General features: G+C 41.3%; 3 non-coding genes across 3 annotated transcripts; 1 reads left to right on the top strand and 2 right to left on the bottom strand.

Annotated features, from left to right (window-relative positions):
- Window positions 1-16,271: 16,271 nt before the first annotated feature.
- On the bottom strand, window positions 16,272-16,345 carry trnat-ugu (transfer RNA threonine (anticodon UGU)). The gene has a single exon. It is a non-coding gene; the product is annotated as a tRNA-Thr (tRNA).
- A 110-nt stretch (window positions 16,346-16,455) lies between these two features.
- On the top strand, window positions 16,456-16,529 carry trnat-cgu (transfer RNA threonine (anticodon CGU)). Its single transcript has one exon. It is a non-coding gene; the product is annotated as a tRNA-Thr (tRNA).
- A 369-nt stretch (window positions 16,530-16,898) lies between these two features.
- trnat-agu (transfer RNA threonine (anticodon AGU)) lies at window positions 16,899-16,972 on the bottom strand. The gene has a single exon. It is a non-coding gene; the product is annotated as a tRNA-Thr (tRNA).
- Window positions 16,973-18,215: the final 1,243 nt, after the last annotated feature.

Below are 18,215 nucleotides of genomic sequence, written 5' to 3'. Positions count from 1 at the left end.
TTACACGCTTCTCTGCAGCTTCTCTCCTCCTGCTACCCCCCCAAAAACCCATCTCCATAGAGACTGTGTCAGCTTCCAAAAAGACAAAAAACAAACTAAAAACCAGCGACAAACAACTTAAACATAAACAATCACAAAGAAAGAACAATACAGTATCCACATCTGAACCAAAGAGTAAAACAGTGAAATGTGGATTATTAAATATTAGGTCTCTCTCCTCCAAGTCTCTGTTAGTACATGACTTAATAATTGATCAACAAATTGATTTACTCTGCCTTACAGAAACCTGGTTGCAGCAGGATGATTATGTTAGTTTAAATGAATCAACACCCCCGAGCCATTCTAACTACCAGAAATCTCGAAGCACAGGCCGAGGGGGCGGTGTGGCAGCAATTTTTCACACCAGCCTATTAATTAATGAAAGACCAAGACAGACTTTTAATTCATTTGAAAGCCTGATGCTTAACATTGTCCACCCCAGCTGTGAAACTCAGAAACCAGTCTTACTTGTTATCATCTATCGTCCACCTGGGCCTTACACAGAGTTTCTGTCTGATTTCTCAGACTTTATATCTAATCTAGTTCTGAGCTCAGATAAAATAATTATTGTGGGTGATTTTAACATCCATGTAGATGCTAAAAATGACAGCCTCAACATGGCATTTAATCTGTTATTAGACTCAATTGGTTTCTCTCAAAATGTAAAAGAACCCACCCACCACTTTAATCACACTCTAGATCTTGTTTTAACATATGGCATCGAACCTGAACATTTAACAGTGTTTCCTGAAAACCCTCTCCTGTCTGATCATTTCCTGATAACATTTACTTTTACAATAATTGATTACACAGCGGTGAAGAGTAGACTTTATCAAAGTAGATGTCTTTCTGAAAGCACTGTAACTAAGTTTAAGAATATAATCCACCCACTGTTATCATCTCCAATGCCCTGTACCAACACAGAGCAAAGCAGCTATCTGAACGCTACCCCAACAGAGGTCGATTATCTTGTTAATAATTTCACCTCCTCACTACGTACGACTCTGGATACTGTAGCTCCTGTGAAAACTAAGGCCTCAAATCAGAAGTACCTGACTCCGTGGTATAATTCTGAAACACGTACCCTAAAGCAGATGACTCGTAATCTGGAGAGGAAATGGCGTGTCACAAATCTAGAGGATCATCATTTAGCCTGGAGAAATAGTTTGCTGCTTTATAAGAAAGCCCTCCGCAAAGCCAGAACATCTTACTATTCATCACTGATTGAAGAAAATAAGAACAACCCTAGGTTTCTCTTCAGCACTGTAGCCAGGCTGACAAAAAGTCAGAGCTCTTTTGAGCCAACCATCCCTTTAACGTTAACTAGTAATGACTTCATGAACTTCTTCACAAATAAAATTTTTATCATTAGAGAAAAAATTACCAATAATCATCCCACAGATGTAATATTATCTACAGCTACTCTTAGTACCATTGATATTAAGTTAGACTCTTTTTCTCCAATTGATCTTTCTGAGTTAACTTCAATAATTACTTCCTCCAAACCATCAACGTGTCTTTTAGACCCCATTCCTACAAAACTGCTCAAAGAAGTCCTGCCATTAATTAATTCTTCGATCTTAAATATGATCAACCTATCTCTAATAATCGGCTATGTACCACAGGCCTTCAAGCTGGCTGTAGTTAAACCTTTACTCAAAAAGCCATCTCTAGACCCAGCAGTCTTAGCTAATTATAGGCCAATCTCCAACCTTCCTTTCATATCAAAAATCCTTGAAAGAGTAGTTGTCAAACAGCTAACAGATCATCTGCAGAGGAATGGTTTATTTGAAGAGTTTCAGTCAGGTTTCAGAGCTCAGCACAGCACAGAAACAGCTTTAGTGAAGGTTACAAATGATCTTCTTATGGCCTCTGACAGTGGACTCATCTCTGTGCTTGTCCTGCTAGACCTCAGTGCAGCGTTCGATACTGTTGATCATAATATCCTATTAGAGCGATTAGAACATGCTGTAGGTATTACAAGTACTGCGCTGCAGTGGTTTGTATCATATCTATCTAATAGACTCCAATTCGTGCATGTAAATGGAGAGTCCTCTTCACACACTGAGGTTAATTATGGAGTTCCACAGGGTTCAGTGCTAGGACCAATTCTGTTTACATTATACATGCTTCCCTTAGGCAGTATCATTAGAAGACATAGCATACATTTTCACTGCTATGCAGATGACACCCAGCTCTATCTGTCCATGAAGCCAGATAACACACACCAATTAGTTAAACTGCAGGAATGTCTTAAAGACATAAAGACCTGGATGGCCGCTAACTTTCTGCTTCTTAATTCAGATAAAACTGAGGTTATTGTACTCGGCCCTGAAAATCTTAGAAATATGGTATCTAATCAGATTCTTACTCTGGATGGCATTACCTTGGCCTCCAGTAACGCGGTGAGGAACCTTGGAGTCATTTTTGACCAGGACATGTCCTTCAACGCACATATTAAACAAATATGTAAGACTGCTTTCTTCCATTTGCGCAACATCTCTAAAATTAGAAATATCCTGTCTCAGAGTGACGCTGAAAAACTAGTTCATGCATTTATTACTTCCAGGCTGGACTACTGTAATTCATTATTATCAGGATGTCCAAAAAACTCACTGAAAAGCCTTCAGCTAATCCAAAATGCTGCAGCAAGAGTCCTGACAGGGACTAGAAAGAGAGAGCATATTTCTCCTGTTTTGGCTTCCCTTCATTGGCTTCCTGTTAAATCCAGAATTGAATTCAAAATCCTGCTCCTCACATACAAGGTCTTAAATAATCAGGCCCCATCTTATCTTAATGACCTTGTAGTACCATATCACCCTATTAGAGCGCTCCGCTCTCGCTCTGCAGGCCTACTTGTTGTTCCTAGAGTATTTAAAAGTAGAATGGGAGGGAGAGCCTTCAGTTTTCAGGCCCCTCTTCTGTGGAACCAGCTTCCAGTTTGGATTCGGGAGACAGACACTATCTCTACTTTTAAGATTAGGCTTAAAACTTTCCTTTTTTCTAAAGCATATAGTTAGGGCTGGACCAGGTGACCCTGAATCCTCCCTTTGTTATGCTGCAATAGATGTAGGCTGCCGGGGGATTCCCATGATGCATTGAGTTTTTCCTTTCCAGTCACCTTTCTCACTCACTATGTATTAATAGACCTCTCTGCATTGAATCATATCTGTTATTAACCTCTGTCTCTCTTCCACAGCATGTCTTTATCCTGTCTTCCTTCTCTCACCCCAACCGGTCGCAGCAGATGGCCGCCCCTCCCTGAGCCTGGTTCTGCCGGAGGTTTCTTCCTGTTAAAAGGGAGTTTTTCCTTCCCACTGTCGCCAAAGTGCTTGCTCATAGGGGGTCATATGATTGTTGGGTTTTTCTCTGTATCTATGAAGCGCCTTGAGGCGACTTTTGTTGTGATTTGGCGCTATATAAATAAAATTGAATTGAATTGAATTGAATTGAATTGGTCACCAGTCTATCACAGGGACAACAGAGAAAGAAGGAGACACCTCTTACTGTTGTTCTCTGACATGAAGACCTTGTCTTCTGTGTAGTTCCATGGTAACATAGTTCTGCCAGAAACCAAACAGTCTCTCTGTCACGGTCCCTGAGTTTCTCTCACGATGGCCTTTGGCCTCTTTCTCTCTCTCTCCTGTTGGTGCTTGTCTGTGTTTGTTCGTGGAGGTGTGTTACCTTTGTACAGAGGTAGCTCCGCTCATTGTCTCTGCCTCCTCACTGGCTGCTAACCTGTAGAAGATCAGCTGATCATACTGATGTACAGCTCGTTGCTCATCAAGCTGACTATTTCAGACTGACAGAAGCAGACACTCAGTTGTTGCCATATTATTGTGTGAGTGAGGTACGTGCTCATCCTCTGTCTTGCATGATTTTCTGTTTCTCTTTACGTTGAATTAATCAGTCTGTCTGTGCAAATCTCTCTGTGTGTATCGAGCCCTGTGAGATTAAAACAACAGTGTGTATTTACTCTTGGAACACCGCCTCTCCCAAATCTTTAATGCATTCACCTGCTGCTTTGCCTCTGTTTTATTGACTTAGCTGTAAATAACCCTGTTACATATTCCCCAGTGCTCTGTGAGTGGGTTTATCATTCTGCTTTTCCCCTTTTTTTCCGTATTTAGCAAAGTGAAAATAAAATAAAATAAACAATAAAAGGTGAATCAAATGGACCATTACGGCAAGGCTGAGATGGTCCATTTGGTAAAGTAAATCCGTTGGGCATCTTTCTTCGCCTTTAGGCAATAATTCTGATGGCAAAAGAGCCAAACGGGACAGGCAAAAAATAAATAAATAAATAAATCATGAATTAACTTACATTTTTTGGAAAGCTGGGTTCAAAAAGTAACACATCCTTCATTGATCTATCAGTCTGGAAAGGGTTACAAAGCCATTTTTAAGGCTGGGAAAAAAATGGGAAAAATTTAGAAACTTGGAAGAGTGGCAAACCGTCCTAGAAGTGGGCGGCCTACCAAAATTACTCCAAGAGCGCATCAATCCCTCACTTAGGAGGCAACAAAAGACGACTGAACAGCATCCAAAGAACTGTAGATCTCACTTTCCTAAGTTAAGTTCAGAGTTCATGATTCAACAATAAGAAAGGGACTAGCAAAGAACACAAAATGTCTCATAATTATCAGAAAGGAGAAGAAAAAAAATAAAAAATAAAGGAGTTTGGATTTGTGGGACACTTTACATTCATAAAGCTCAGCTTAAAATTTAAAGGGAGGTATTTTTACTTATAGATTTAACTCTTGCATGAAAAAGTGCAGGATTACCAACAGCTGCTGTGTTTGGTAATGCTTTTGTGTGCTGGTGATTAGTGTGCACCAGCAGTTTATGACTGCGATGTACCAGTGGTGGCCTACTGGATGATCATATCGATGACAGGAGGGAAATAACAGTCTATTGTCTGGTTTGCTAATATTTTTTTTTATCTCTGCAGTTATACCTCTATGTCAGTTTGAACCCATCTAATATATGTGTTTTGTAGACTTCAAATGTTACCTTAATGACCCAACAACAAATGTGTGTAAGGGTAGTTTTTTTTTTTTTTTTTGGTGATAAAGCTCCTATCAAACAAAGCAAGCAGACAAGTAGGAGGCAAAGATGAGACACTTGTGTGATGCTAGTAATGGTTTATGAAAAAGTCAATTTAACACATCAGCATACAGTGCATTCAGCCTTGTTATGGTATATAAGCATTTAATTTGCCTTATGGTAGACACTGTGAATAATGGCTGATTTAGATTTCTCTGCTGAATCTTCATAAAGGCTATGATGTCACCTACATAAGTTGCCAGCAGTTATGGTTGTGTGTGGTACATTATGTGTTCCTGTCCTGGTGTTTTATATGTGGCGCCAACCATAATGGAAACAAACAAAATGCCAGAATTGTTATTTTTCCTTCTTTTTTTTGTTTTGTTAATTGAAATCCTGGGATTAAACTGTTTGCTTGTTTTTTAAAGTTTGCTTTTCCAAAGAAAAACATGTGCTCTCCCAGTTTTTCCACTTGTTTGTATATTACCCTTGTACTGTGTACCTGTTTGATAGATTTTCCAAGTAACCCCACCTTGCTGAGTTGTAATTTCTGTGTAAAAAGGAAGTAAGAGAGGGAAGAAGTTAAAAAAAAACCTCTTTGTTTCCTTCACAGGTCTTTGGTATCTGCTGTGCTGCTGCTTCACTCTCTCTCTTTACAGAAAGTTGTAGAAGTTTTCAGACGTGTCACTGCTGGATGTGAGGATGGGAGCCACTTTGCTCTGTGAGCTGGGCCTATTCTGTGAGTACATCACTGACTCCTATTGTTTGATTCATACTGATCCATAAACATGTTTTAGTAAGAAGAACAGAGCATCAGTCATTTGTACCATTTCAGGTCATGTGATCAGAGGACTCTCATGTTTTATTTATTTCATATTTGAGTGTCTTTAGTTTGATAATGTCTGAAGTTTCTGTCTTTATTGTAGTGCTCTGTACACTCCTCAGTGGGGATTCTTTCCAGCTACTCTATACAGGGAGTGCAGAATTATTAGGCAAATGAGTATTTTGTCCACATCATCCTCTTCATGCATGTTGTCTTACTCCAAGCTGTATAGGCTCGAAAGCCTACTACCAATTAAGCATATTGGGTGATGTGCATCTCTGTAATGAGAAGGGGTGTGGTCTAATGACATCAACACCCTATATCAGGTGTGCATAATTATTAGGCAACTTCCTTTCCTTTGGCAAAATGGGTCAAAAGAAGGACTTGACAGGCTCAGAAAAGTCAAAAATAGTGAGATATCTTGCAGAGGGATGCAGCAGTCTCAAAATTGCAAAGCTTCTGAAGCGTGATCATCGAACAATCAAGAGTTTCATTCAAAATAGTCAACAGGGTCGCAAGTAGCGTGTGGAAAAACCAAGGCACAAAATAACTGCCCATGAACTGAGAAAAGTCAAGCGTGCAGCTGCCAAGATGCCACTTGCCACCAGTTTGGCCATATTTCAGAGCTGCAACATCACTGGAGTGCCCAAAAGCACAAGGTGTGCAATACTCAGAGACATGGCCAAGGTAAGAAAGGCTGAAAGACGACCACCACTGAACAAGACACACAAGCTGAAACGTCAAGACTGGGCCAAGAAATATCTCAAGACTGATTTTTCTAAGGTTTTATGGACTGATGAAATGAGAGTGAGTCTTGATGGGCCAGATGGATGGGCCCGTGGCTGGATTGGTAAAGGGCAGAGAGCTCCAGTCCGACTCAGACGCCAGCAAGGTGGAGGTGGAGTACTGGTTTGGACTGGTATCATCAAAGATGAGCTTGTGGGGCCTTTTCGGGTTGAGGATGGAGTCAAGCTCAACTCCCAGTCCTACTGCCAGTTCCTGGAAGACACCTTCTTCAAGCAGTGGTACAGGAAGAAGTCTGCATCCTTCAAGAAAAACATGATTTTCATGCAGGACAATGCTCCATCACACGCGTCCAAGTACTCCACAGCGTGGCTGGCAAGAAAGGGTATAAAAGAAGAAAAACTAATGACATGGCCTCCTTGTTCACCTGATCTGAACCCCATTGAGAACCTGTGGTCCATCATCAAATGGGAGATTACAAGGAGGGAAAACAGTACACCTCTCTGAACAGTGTCTGGGAGGCTGTGGTTGCTGCTGCACGCAATGTTGATGGTGAACAGATCAAAACACTGACAGAATCCATGGATGGCAGGCTTTTGAGTGTCCTTGCAAAGAAAGGTGGCTATATTGGTCGCTGATTTGTTTTTGTTTTGTTTTTGAAGGTCAGAAATGTATATTTGTGAATGTGGAGATGTTATATTGGTTTCACTGGTAAAAATAAATAATTGAAATGGGTATATATTTGTTTTTTGTTAAGTTGCCTAATAATTATGCACAGTAATAGTCACCTGCACACACAGATATCCCCCTAAAATAGCTGAAACTAAAAACAAACTAAAAACTACTTCCACAAACATTCAGCTTTGATATTAATGAGTTTTTTGGGTTCATTGAGAACATGGTTGTTGTTCAATAATAAAATTATTCCTCAAAAATACAACTTGCCTAATAATTCTGCACTCCCTGTATACTTCCCACAGTCAAGAGAGTTAGTGGGAATAGGTTAATTGGCAAATGTAAATTGTAGGTACATACGCAGGTACGCTTGTAGGTACATGTGAATGGGTAACAGACCTGCCTAGAATGTGGTCCAATACCTTGTGACCCTGAATTGGATCAGCAGAAGAGATGAAAACAAAAATGTAAAGATAAAGAATTATATTTGGAGCTTTAGTGAGAATATTCAGGGCTGAAGCCACACAAAAAAAATAAAGTATATCATATTCACGCTGTAACATGTTGTCATTATGTGAAAAGTAGTGATGGGACGTTCTGTATCGAGGCTTCGGAGCGTGTGTCGAGTAATGGAGGGGGCGTTTCCGCGAAGCGCGTATCGAGGCTTGCTTCATTTATGGGAGGAGCTGAAAATGATGACGTCCGAAGCCTCGCTGCCCGGCTGTACCACGTGACTGGTTCATGAAGCGGTTCGAACTTTGCCGCAAATAATCATTTTCCATACTGCCAGCATAAATATACACAGTATACTGCCATCACTACAATATACATGTTTTACACACTCCTTTTGTTGTTGACATTTACAGGCTGTGTGCAAAATGCCACACTCTTCAAATTCATGCCAGCTATTATTTTTACGTCCAGTAGGTGTCCTGCTAGAGCAAATGAAGCTTCATGAAGCTTCGCGTTGGGGTGAACCAATTGGATGAAAAGCTCCAGTGCTTCATGGGGCTTCATCTGCCCATCACTAGTGAAAAGGTCTTTCCAGTTGATAAACCCCGTCCTGTCCTCACTGTGTCTCCATCATGGCTGAGTCCTGGAGCCTCAGTAACTCTGAACTGTGAGGTTGAACATCCGTCTGCAGGATGGAGCTTCTACTGGTATAAAGCTGTTCCTGATCTATCAGAGAAATCCTCCAGTTATGAGCTGCTACCTGATGGCAGTGGGACTGCACAGGACTCCTACATCATTCATGGACAGACACACACAGCAGGATATGTGTGCAGAGCTGGAAGAGGAGACCCACAGTATCACACTGATCACAGTCAACCAAAGTTTGTCTGGTCTGCAGGTCAGCTTGTTTATTCATCCTGTCATTTCAATGAGCTGGTGTTATGTGATTACTTTGATTCAACAATATCTCTTTTTCACTCAGATGCACCCCTTTAAAAACTTATTCATATGAAAAGGCAAAACAATCTTTTCATTTCTGACTGTGATCCAGCTAATCTGAGTTTACTTGTTTCTTTTTCTTAACCTTTTCCCTTTTCACTTACAGTGATAGCACAAAAGACTAAAGGTATAAACAACAATCAGAATCAGAAAGACTTTATTTATCCCCGAGGGGCAATCAAGATACAACAGAGCAGCATGACATTGAAAATGAGTACAGAGCATAAACAGGTAATAACAGAGAGATAAAAAAAAATACACAGAATATACAGTATATACACAGTTTTAAGATTGCACAGTTTTATCCTTTAAGTGACTTAAAGGGGAATAAATAACTGTAAGTGAGTAAAAGTGTCAGTAGTATAAAAAGAGTGTAGAGTAGTTTATGTTTATGGGTGTGGGAAATGTTCTTATCGAGTTAAAAAGCAGAGTGGCTTTGGGGACAAGGGTGGCTCTCCTCCTCTCAGTCCTGCAGGAAATGCAGCAGAGGCGTCGCCCAGAGGGGAGCCATTGAAATGCGGGGTGAAGAATGTGGGAGGGGTCATTGATGATTTTGGCTGCCTGTCTAAGGGCCTGTTGGCTGAAAACCTGTACCAGGTTTTCAGCCAACAGGCCCTTAGACAGTAGCAATCTACTCCTCTTGTATTTGTTAAAATAGTCTCGAGAAAAAATTCTCTGGTCTTTCTGGAGGTCTTTCAAAGTTCTTCTTTGGATGTTGTTAAGCCTTTTATTCCATTCTGTCAAGATGATGCCACACTGCTCCAGTAGTCTTGAGTTTTGGGTTCTGAGTTGACTTTTCTAGACTAAATTCAAAGTCTAGAATTTAAACGAGTTATTTGAGGCAGAAACAACATGAACTCAGTTTCCTGTTAGAAAACGATGGAGATGGGATGTTCATTAAATTGTTTGTTCTTCAATTAACCTATTATTACTTTGATTCATAAACACATAGAAGGTGTAGACTATAAACTTGTAGACTAAATTTCCATTTATATTTATACATGTTATGTCATTTCACCAATTTTACATTTTCCTTAAAACTATAAAGAAATGGAACATGGCTTAAGATTCTGGATAGTGTTGTTTGAGATTTTTGTTATTTATTCGATCCATCCATCCATTCACTTCTGCTTATCCTTTTCAGGGTCACGGGGGGCGCTGGGGCCTATCCCAGCTGTCATAGGGCGAGAGGCAGGGTACACCCTGGACAGGTCGCCAGTCTGTCACAGGGCCAACACACAGAGACAGACAACCATTCGCGCCCACATTCACTCACAGATTCACACCTATGGGCAATTTGGTTTAACCAATTAACCTATCCCCACAAACTGCATGTCTTTGGACGGTGGGAAGAAGCTGGAGTACCCAGAGGGAACCCACTTAAACACGGGGAGAACATGCAAACTCCACACAGAAAGACCCTGGCCTGATGGTGGAATTGAACTCGGGACCTTCTTGTTCAAGTTAAAAAAAGATAAGTTCACTAAAAACAAAAACAAAAAAAAAAAAAACACAAATTGTTAAGTTATCAGCACTGACCATCAAAAAATACCAGAAACATTTAACATTTCTGAGCTTTGTGTCTTCACTGCATGTTGTTTCCAGATGTTCATTCAGCAGCGTCTCTCACAGTGAGTCCTGACAGAGTGCAACACTTCACCTCTGACTCTGTCTCACTGACCTGTGAGGGAAACTTCACTGAGTGGAGAGTGAGGAAGTTCTCTGAGGATGGCCGACTGTACTCTGACTGTAGCAGAATGACTGGATCCACATGTGACATCAACACATCAAAGTCAGATACTGCAGTGTACTGGTGTGAGTCTGGATCAGGAGATTTCAGCAACGCAGTCAACATCACTGTACACTGTATGTAAATGATTGCCCCAATTACCTGCTGTAAGTCATTGTATGTGAAAACAAAGACCTACATATTTTTCTCAGTAGTTCAGACATGCCCCCTCTGTGAATCACCACTGTATCACAGTACAGGGGTTACATTCTGCTGGTAGACTCTCAAGGCAAATTGGTCCTGGGTGGGGTGCCAGATGTAGAATAATTCTGAAAACTCTTATGATGCCCACCTACCAGAAATCAACAGTCAATTTTATCATTTAAATTTTTTGTATATTCTGGACAATTGGGTAAAGAAATGAGCTGAACTGTCAACTGATTACCACTTTTGAGTTGGTGAAACCATAAGATGCTGGACACCTGTCAAAGAGTCCTGCATCCTATCCCTTGAGGGTAAGTGGGAATTTGCCCAACCAATCTGCATTTGCCTTGTGGAATTAGAGAAAGCACTGTTTGCATCTCTGGGGGTATCCTGCATGGGATACCTGGCTCATTGTCACAGCCTATTCAGTCCCTGTATAACCACAGTGAGACCATGGAAGAGTGGCCAGGGGAAGCAAGTCTGGACTTCTGTCTAGACTCTTGCCTACAAAAAAAAAACAAAACAAAAACAAAACACCAAACCTCAGATCTGGTTCTTTGTCATATTCAGCTGAATGTAGAGTAAATTTAAATTCCAGACTTGATATTGTGCAATATCCCATATATTAATATATGGGATATTGCACAGTGGCAGGAATGAGCAGCAGTACAAACTGAACAGTGCAAAAGTTCTTTTTTTTTTTTTTGGGAGGGGGGGGGGGTAGTTGTTACAGTATTGCACTTTTATAAATATAAATACCAATAAAGTGGAGTGACCAGCGCAGATTATACAGAGTACTTGTGAAGCTGCAGGGCAGCTTCTGAGTGCGTCCTGTGGACTGTGCTGTGTGTGTTTAAGTGTTGTGGTTGAGGTGTCGTATGGCTTGGTGGTAAAAACAGTTTTTAAGTCTTGTAGTCCGAGCAGACAGACTCCTGTAACGTCTGTCAGATGGTAACAAGGAGAAGAGCTGATGTGCTGGGTGGCTGTGGTCCTTGATGATGCTGTGTGCTTTACGGAGGCATCGCTGAAGAAATGTCCTGAATGGCAGGAAGCCTCATGTCAGTGATGTGCTCTGCTGTCTTCACCACCCTCTGTAGTGATTTACGGCTGCTGGCAGAGCAGCTTCCGTACCAAACTGTAATGCAGCTCGTCAGCAAGCTCTCGATTGCTCACCTGTAGAAATTTGAGGTGATGTTGGCATTCATGCCAAACTTCCTCAGCCTCCTCAGGAAGTAGAGTCGCTGGCGAGCTTTCCTGATAGCAGTGTGTGTAAGGATCCAGGAGAAGTCCTCGGTGATGTTGACTCCAAGGAATTTGAAGCTGCTGACCCTTTCAACCTTGGTACTGTTTATGTGGATGGGCTGGTGTTCCATGACTGGCCGTTTCCGGTAGTCCACTATCATTTCTCTAGTTATGCTGATGTTGAGAGTCAGGTTATTTTCCAGACTCCACTCGTACAGTGCCATCGTCTCCTTTCTATAGGCCGTCTCACTTCTTATCGCTAACTTTGTGCAATTGATTTTGTTGTTGTTGTTGTTAAGGCTCTTTCCATCCCTAATAGTGTGACCAGAACTAATGTGATTTGACTGTTTTGCAGATTATGATCCTATCCTGATGAATCTTGTTCATCCTGTGACTGAAGGAAGTTCTGTTAGTCTGAGCTGCAGTTCAAGAGAAAAAAAAAAATACTTTCCAATGTGTTTTTCTATTGTAGCGAGTAAACGCCACCGAATAACTGCTAAGGGCCTCTATACTACTTGTGCAACCTTTCAGGCCCAAAGCTCTCACAGGAACGAGCCCAGAACAAACAGGACAAGAGGGTCAATATCGGTCAGATATGTTAAAATTTATTATTTTAAAAGAACACAAAGGGTTTGCAAAAGGCCTAAAACATCAAAATGGAAAAAGTCACTAACGATCACAAGATAGTGTTATTGGTGCAACCTGCCAGCAATGCAACTATCACCTGAGGGCTTGCTCTCCCTTGGCGGTCCCAGATGCTCGTTGCTTTAAAAGAAACAAATCCACCCCAAATAAATACGAGCCCAACAGAACACTTATCGCATGCACTAAGTGTTTTAGTTCAGGCAATAATGGGTGGCACTAAAAATCACTCTTAATAAAACATATTCACTGCAAATCCACACGGAGCACCTCTAAAAGACCTAACTCCCCTAAGGTAAGAGCCCAGCTCAGGGATTGCACATTGCCCGACTAATATTGCACCAGCCCAGTAGAAAATAAAAACAAACCTGGCATAAAAACAGTTTTAAAAGGTGACCCTACTAAAACCAAAAACGCAACAAAAAGGAGAAGGAGAAAAAAAAAAGTGACAAATTCACATGTGCAGCCTGCCCTGCAGGAGGCAATACAATATAAAATAGATTATAGTGCATAAATATACTTTTTTAAATGTCAAAATATATTAAGTTAACATACCGCCAGCAGAGGTATGCTGCACATGTGGCTTATCTTGGCTTATCTTCTGAAATCACTACTAAAAACAAAATACAATAAACATCAAATACATTTCAACAAATTAAAAAAAAAAGCACTAAAAGAAAAACAGCCTGTACATCGAACCTCTGCTGTAGAGGTTTAAAACAACGGTTTGTGTAGCAGACAATGAAAACTTCTCAGGCTCTTCACCTACTCACAAAACCATTGTTCACAGCCGCTCATCAGTGGAAATGAAGAGCAGCTGCTGCTACTTCCTCTTTTATACCCTCCATTGGGTCCCCTGGGTCCTAAAGCCTTCCCATTACACTATCACAATGACATACTTATTCAAAATGATACCCGAGGGGAGCTGAAAATCTCTGCAGTGTCAGATTCTGATGAAGGTTTCTACAAGTGTCAGTACTCAGGAAGAGAGTCAGCACAGAGCTGGATGTCAGTTAAAGGTGAGCAGGATCAAAACATTTTATTTTTCATGACATATTGTAGGTGGCTTATTCAAATATATTTACAGTAGATACCTTGTCTACTGCACTATAATATGATCTTAAAACAGGCATGTATTTTTTTTTCAACAATACTGTGGTTAACACAAATGCCTAACATGTATAAAATTTTGCAGAAAGACTGGATTTTCTCTTCAGTGGGAGAAACCCAACACTTACAGTTTTTTCTGATTGCTTAAGCACATTTTTTGTAACTATTGGCTAATTTTGCAAAACTCTTCACACAAATAAATAAAACCTGTCACCCAATTATCAAAACATTTTAGTTCTCTTGCAAAAGCGAACACAGCTAGATTAACCCTTCACACCTTTGTAAAAATGGTGTTTCCGTATCAAACAGTACACACAAGCCATCATCTACTAAGCACACAATGCGCCAACTGCACACTTATGGTATGAATACAAAACAAATCTGGCTTTTGCTTTCTCTGTGCACAAGGTAGGCTATGTCAGTTTGAGCTCATACTTCTGTCATAGATCCATAAGCATAGAGGGATCCAAACTTCAAGTACTGGTGTTTATTCAAACAAATCAAAACAAACACAAGTGTTTATTTCCAAGTATAGTGTTACAGGAAAAATGATTCTATGTTTCTTTACCTTCTTTTAAATGTACAAAGATGCCTTTTGTCTGCCCTTTGCCTATGGTTAGATTAGTTTAGAATGATCTTTTTAGACTTTCCCAGCAAAGACATCTTGTTTCTGGGACATATTGTTTTAGATTGTTTTATCTCTCACAGCCTTCTCCCAGCTCTCTGCTGACGAGACTAGCGCCACATATGGAGTTGTTTATTTTATTTGTTTTGTATTTTCTTATCCTGTTCTCACTGTCTTTCCTATAAAAATTACCAAGCCACTGTGCATGGTGTGAGTTGTTCTTAGCAGCTCACCCGTGTACACGTTTGATAAAGAAAGTAACTTTGTCTCATTGTGTCTTTATTTCTCCTGGGTCTTTTACAGAGTTTTCCCCCAACATATAGGATTATTTGCAATCTCCATAATGACTATATGGATTACTTGGTCTGCAGTGAACATGCTTCCTCTGCCCCCAGCATCTGGTCATCTCGCAATTCTGTAAAGTAACAATTTCAGTATTTTTACATCAATGGTATTGGTGTGTTTCTCATTGGCATATGGCAGTGCCACAAATCTTTGTGCGAAGTGACTGTACTAACCGATTCTCATTTCAAGATGTCCTTATGGTACTTGCTACAGTGTAGCGGCTCGAGTTGGGCTGGACCCGTTGGCCAGTTACCCTCAGGGTCATTCCACGGTTGATTACATGGTCCACTATTGTAGCTCTGATGTCATCAGCAATTCGATTTCTTACTCTTCCTACCCTTCCTCTCCCCCCTCCTCGTCTTCCTCTTGCTCCTCCTTGTCCTTGTCGTCCTCTTCATCCTACTTCTTGACCTCCACGTCCTCTTCCTCGGCCTCCTCTACTTCTCACTCTTTCTGCTCCCTCCATTGTACTCCGCACACACAGCTTACCTGTATTATAGTGCTTAGGCTGATTGCAAAGTGAACTAATTATCTAAAAAAGATTTCACATGTGAAAGTGTGCCAGACAGTTGGCAAGTTAGTGTTAATGATAGCCATACATGTGTATACTGTTGCTAGGAGTGTGTTGGAAATTTGGTAATTGAGTGTTGTGCAGTGAATTGTGCCTACAGTTTTGCAAAGTGTCTGTTACAAAATTGCAAACTGAGTGCAAAGCAGTTTTTGTGCTTTTAGTTTTGCAAACTCAGTGAGTGGTTTTGCTATAAGTCTGAATAGTTTTAGAGGTTGTGCTACAGGAATCACAGTTAGGGTTTAAGCATTCAGAAAAAACTGTAAGTGATTAAGGGGTATTGCAAGCTTGGAATAGTCTTTTATAAACCTCCTGTAATATCCAGTGAACCCAAGGAAAGACTTAAGCTACTTGATCTTAGCTGGTCTTGGCCAGGTAGTGAGGGCAGCTGGATCTGTTTTGACCCCTTCTGATGATACAACATAGCCGAGATATTGGACAGATGTCCTGAAGAACTGACATTTCTCTGGCGACAGCTTTAAAGTAAATTCTTTCATCCTATGGAGGACCTTCAGCGATCGTTCCTCATGGTTCTCAAGTGTAGCTGAGAAAGGAGTGACATCATCAAGAAAAACCGAGACCTGACTCAAATTCCTGCTGCCTATACACTTTTCCATAACATAAGAGGAAACAAGAAGACTAGAACACCTCCTTATGCTGTTTTTAATAGAGAACACTTGGGCATTTATTTTAACACAACACCTACCAGTCTTACCTTCTCTTATCAGTTACTCGAATGATTTGCAGAATGTTGACATTACTTTTGGGACGAAAGCTCAATATAACCCTGCCTCACCCAGTTTCTATACTGGTCCATTTATATCTGTTGTTACAGTTGCGCAGTTTCATGTTTGAGTACACTTTCAGTTTAGATGTTTTTTCATCTTCACGTGGTGCACAGCTGCTGGGGTGTCCTTTGCTAAATCTTTAGTGCCTCTGAACTTGAGATTCAACACCTTACTTTCTTTTATTTTGACATTGAGGAAAAGTTGCCTACACAGAACTTCTTATGTTGAAATAGCTCAACAGGGACTGCTGGGATTTGAACCCAGGATCTCCTGTTTACAAGACAGGTGCTTTGACCGGCTAAGCTACAGTGCCTCCTTCAGGGAAGGGAAAAACCAAGTAACCTCTGCAGACACAGGTTTGAATCGGTTCGTCACATTTTTCCCCACCAGCTGTTGGGCAGTAGCCAGAGGCACACAGCTCAAGGCGCTGTGGCTTAGCTGGCCAAAGCGCCTGTCTCGTAAACAGGAGATCCTGGGTTCAAATCCCGGCAGTGCCTTACCTCCCTACCAATGCCATTACATTTCATTAACGGGTGCTGATGGCGGGAAGCATTGGGAGTTATGCTTTCTCTCCTTCGTTTCCAAGAAGAGGACACAATGAAGATTTAGACACGCCCAAGACATCAATATTGGCTGAACAACCCTCAGAAGCTCCACTAGCGGTTTAATGCCTGGGACACCTCCAGCATTTGTTCTAGAACTGAAGAAGCTTCTTGGATCAGGATGTGAAAAGAAGTTTTTAAAGCTCTCAAGAGTACCGTGAGGTGGATAACTGAGGACATACACAGACTTTGAAAGATTTCCCAACTCAAAGATTAACAATGCAATCAACACTGTGAAGAAGATGGTTTCAAATGGTAATAGCAAGGCACTGCTGGGATTTGAACCCAGGGTCTCCTGCTTACTAGACAGGCGCTTTGACCAGCTAAGCTACAGTGCCTCCTGCGGTGAGGCAAACCGGTGATACCTGGTATTACCTGGTACTGCAGAAGGAGACGAGTTCAATCTTTTTAACCTTTGTGCACTATAAATGTAGGATATGGTCAAATAGTCCAACAAGTAACTTCCTGTTCTTCACTTCTTCAATGACCTCAGTGGAAACATCATAAGGTGAAGGAGAATCTTTTGAGACTGATTCAACAGGGTGAGTCTGAACAAGTCCTCAAAACAACTCTATTTCCCTTGGCAAGGGTGGATTCCCGCACTTGACTGTCAAACCTTTGTTTGTTTCGCAAAGCACTCTTTTGACTGTGCTCAATGGCTAACTGGTAGCTTTCTGCAAGACTCTCTCAGCTCTCCAGATCTAATTTCTGTTCACGTAGCCAATCGGAAAGAGACATCTGCTTCAGGGGGCATGGCCCAGCTACATCAGTTTGACAGAAATCTGCTGGTATTGCAGAGGCTCCAATAGCCAAACATTGTACTCGTGCAGACGATGATACTGCTGCCTCCTCCTCAAGAGTTGAGGAATACTCATGTCTCTTGCATACTGCCTTTACTGCCTCGGTTGGAAAATCAGGCTCTTTGTTGCGGCGCAAGAGCTGTGCAGTAAAGCCTTCAATGGCATTTTCCTCATCATCAGAACTCTGATCAGATATATCACAGGCATGCCGATACGGACGTCTCAACAGCCCATCTGCATCTTGGTTGTTCTTCCCAGCGCTATACTCAATGTCAAAATCAAAACTGGAAAGTACGGCCAACCAGCAATGCCCTACTGCATCCAACTTTGCAGATGTTAAAACATATGTGAGTGGATTATTGTCTGTCATCACTGTAAATTTTGCTCCATAGAGATAGCGGAAAACGTTCTGGGTGACAGCCCACTTCACAGACAGGAAGTCAAGCTTGTGTGCAGGGTACCTTTGCTCGGACTTGGAGAGACCCCTACTGGCACAGGCAGTGACTCTTAACTTGTTCTCCTGTTCTTGATATGAGGCTGCACCGAGAACATGGGCGCTTGCATCGGTGTGCACAATATAATGTCTCTTTGGATCTGCAAACCCAAGAACAGGAGCTGTTGTGAGCTTGAGAGTCAATGTCTTCAAAGTATCTTCAGCGGTTGGGGTCCATTTTTCGTGAAAAGGTTTTTTGAGATCCGCACTGGTAGAAACCTTGTGGTTTCTGCCAGACAGACTGGATATTCTCTTCAGTGGGAGGCAACCAGCACTTAAGTGATTAAG

Source organism: Mchenga conophoros, linkage group LG3 (assembly GCF_057382185.1).
Source record: "Mchenga conophoros isolate Kocher_MC1m ecotype Shallow Benthic linkage group LG3, M_conophoros_male_GT1.1, whole genome shotgun sequence".
NCBI lineage: Eukaryota > Metazoa > Chordata > Actinopteri > Cichliformes > Cichlidae > Mchenga > Mchenga conophoros.
Note: the sequence above shows the minus strand (reverse complement) of the source record. Positions and strands in the feature narration are given on the sequence as shown.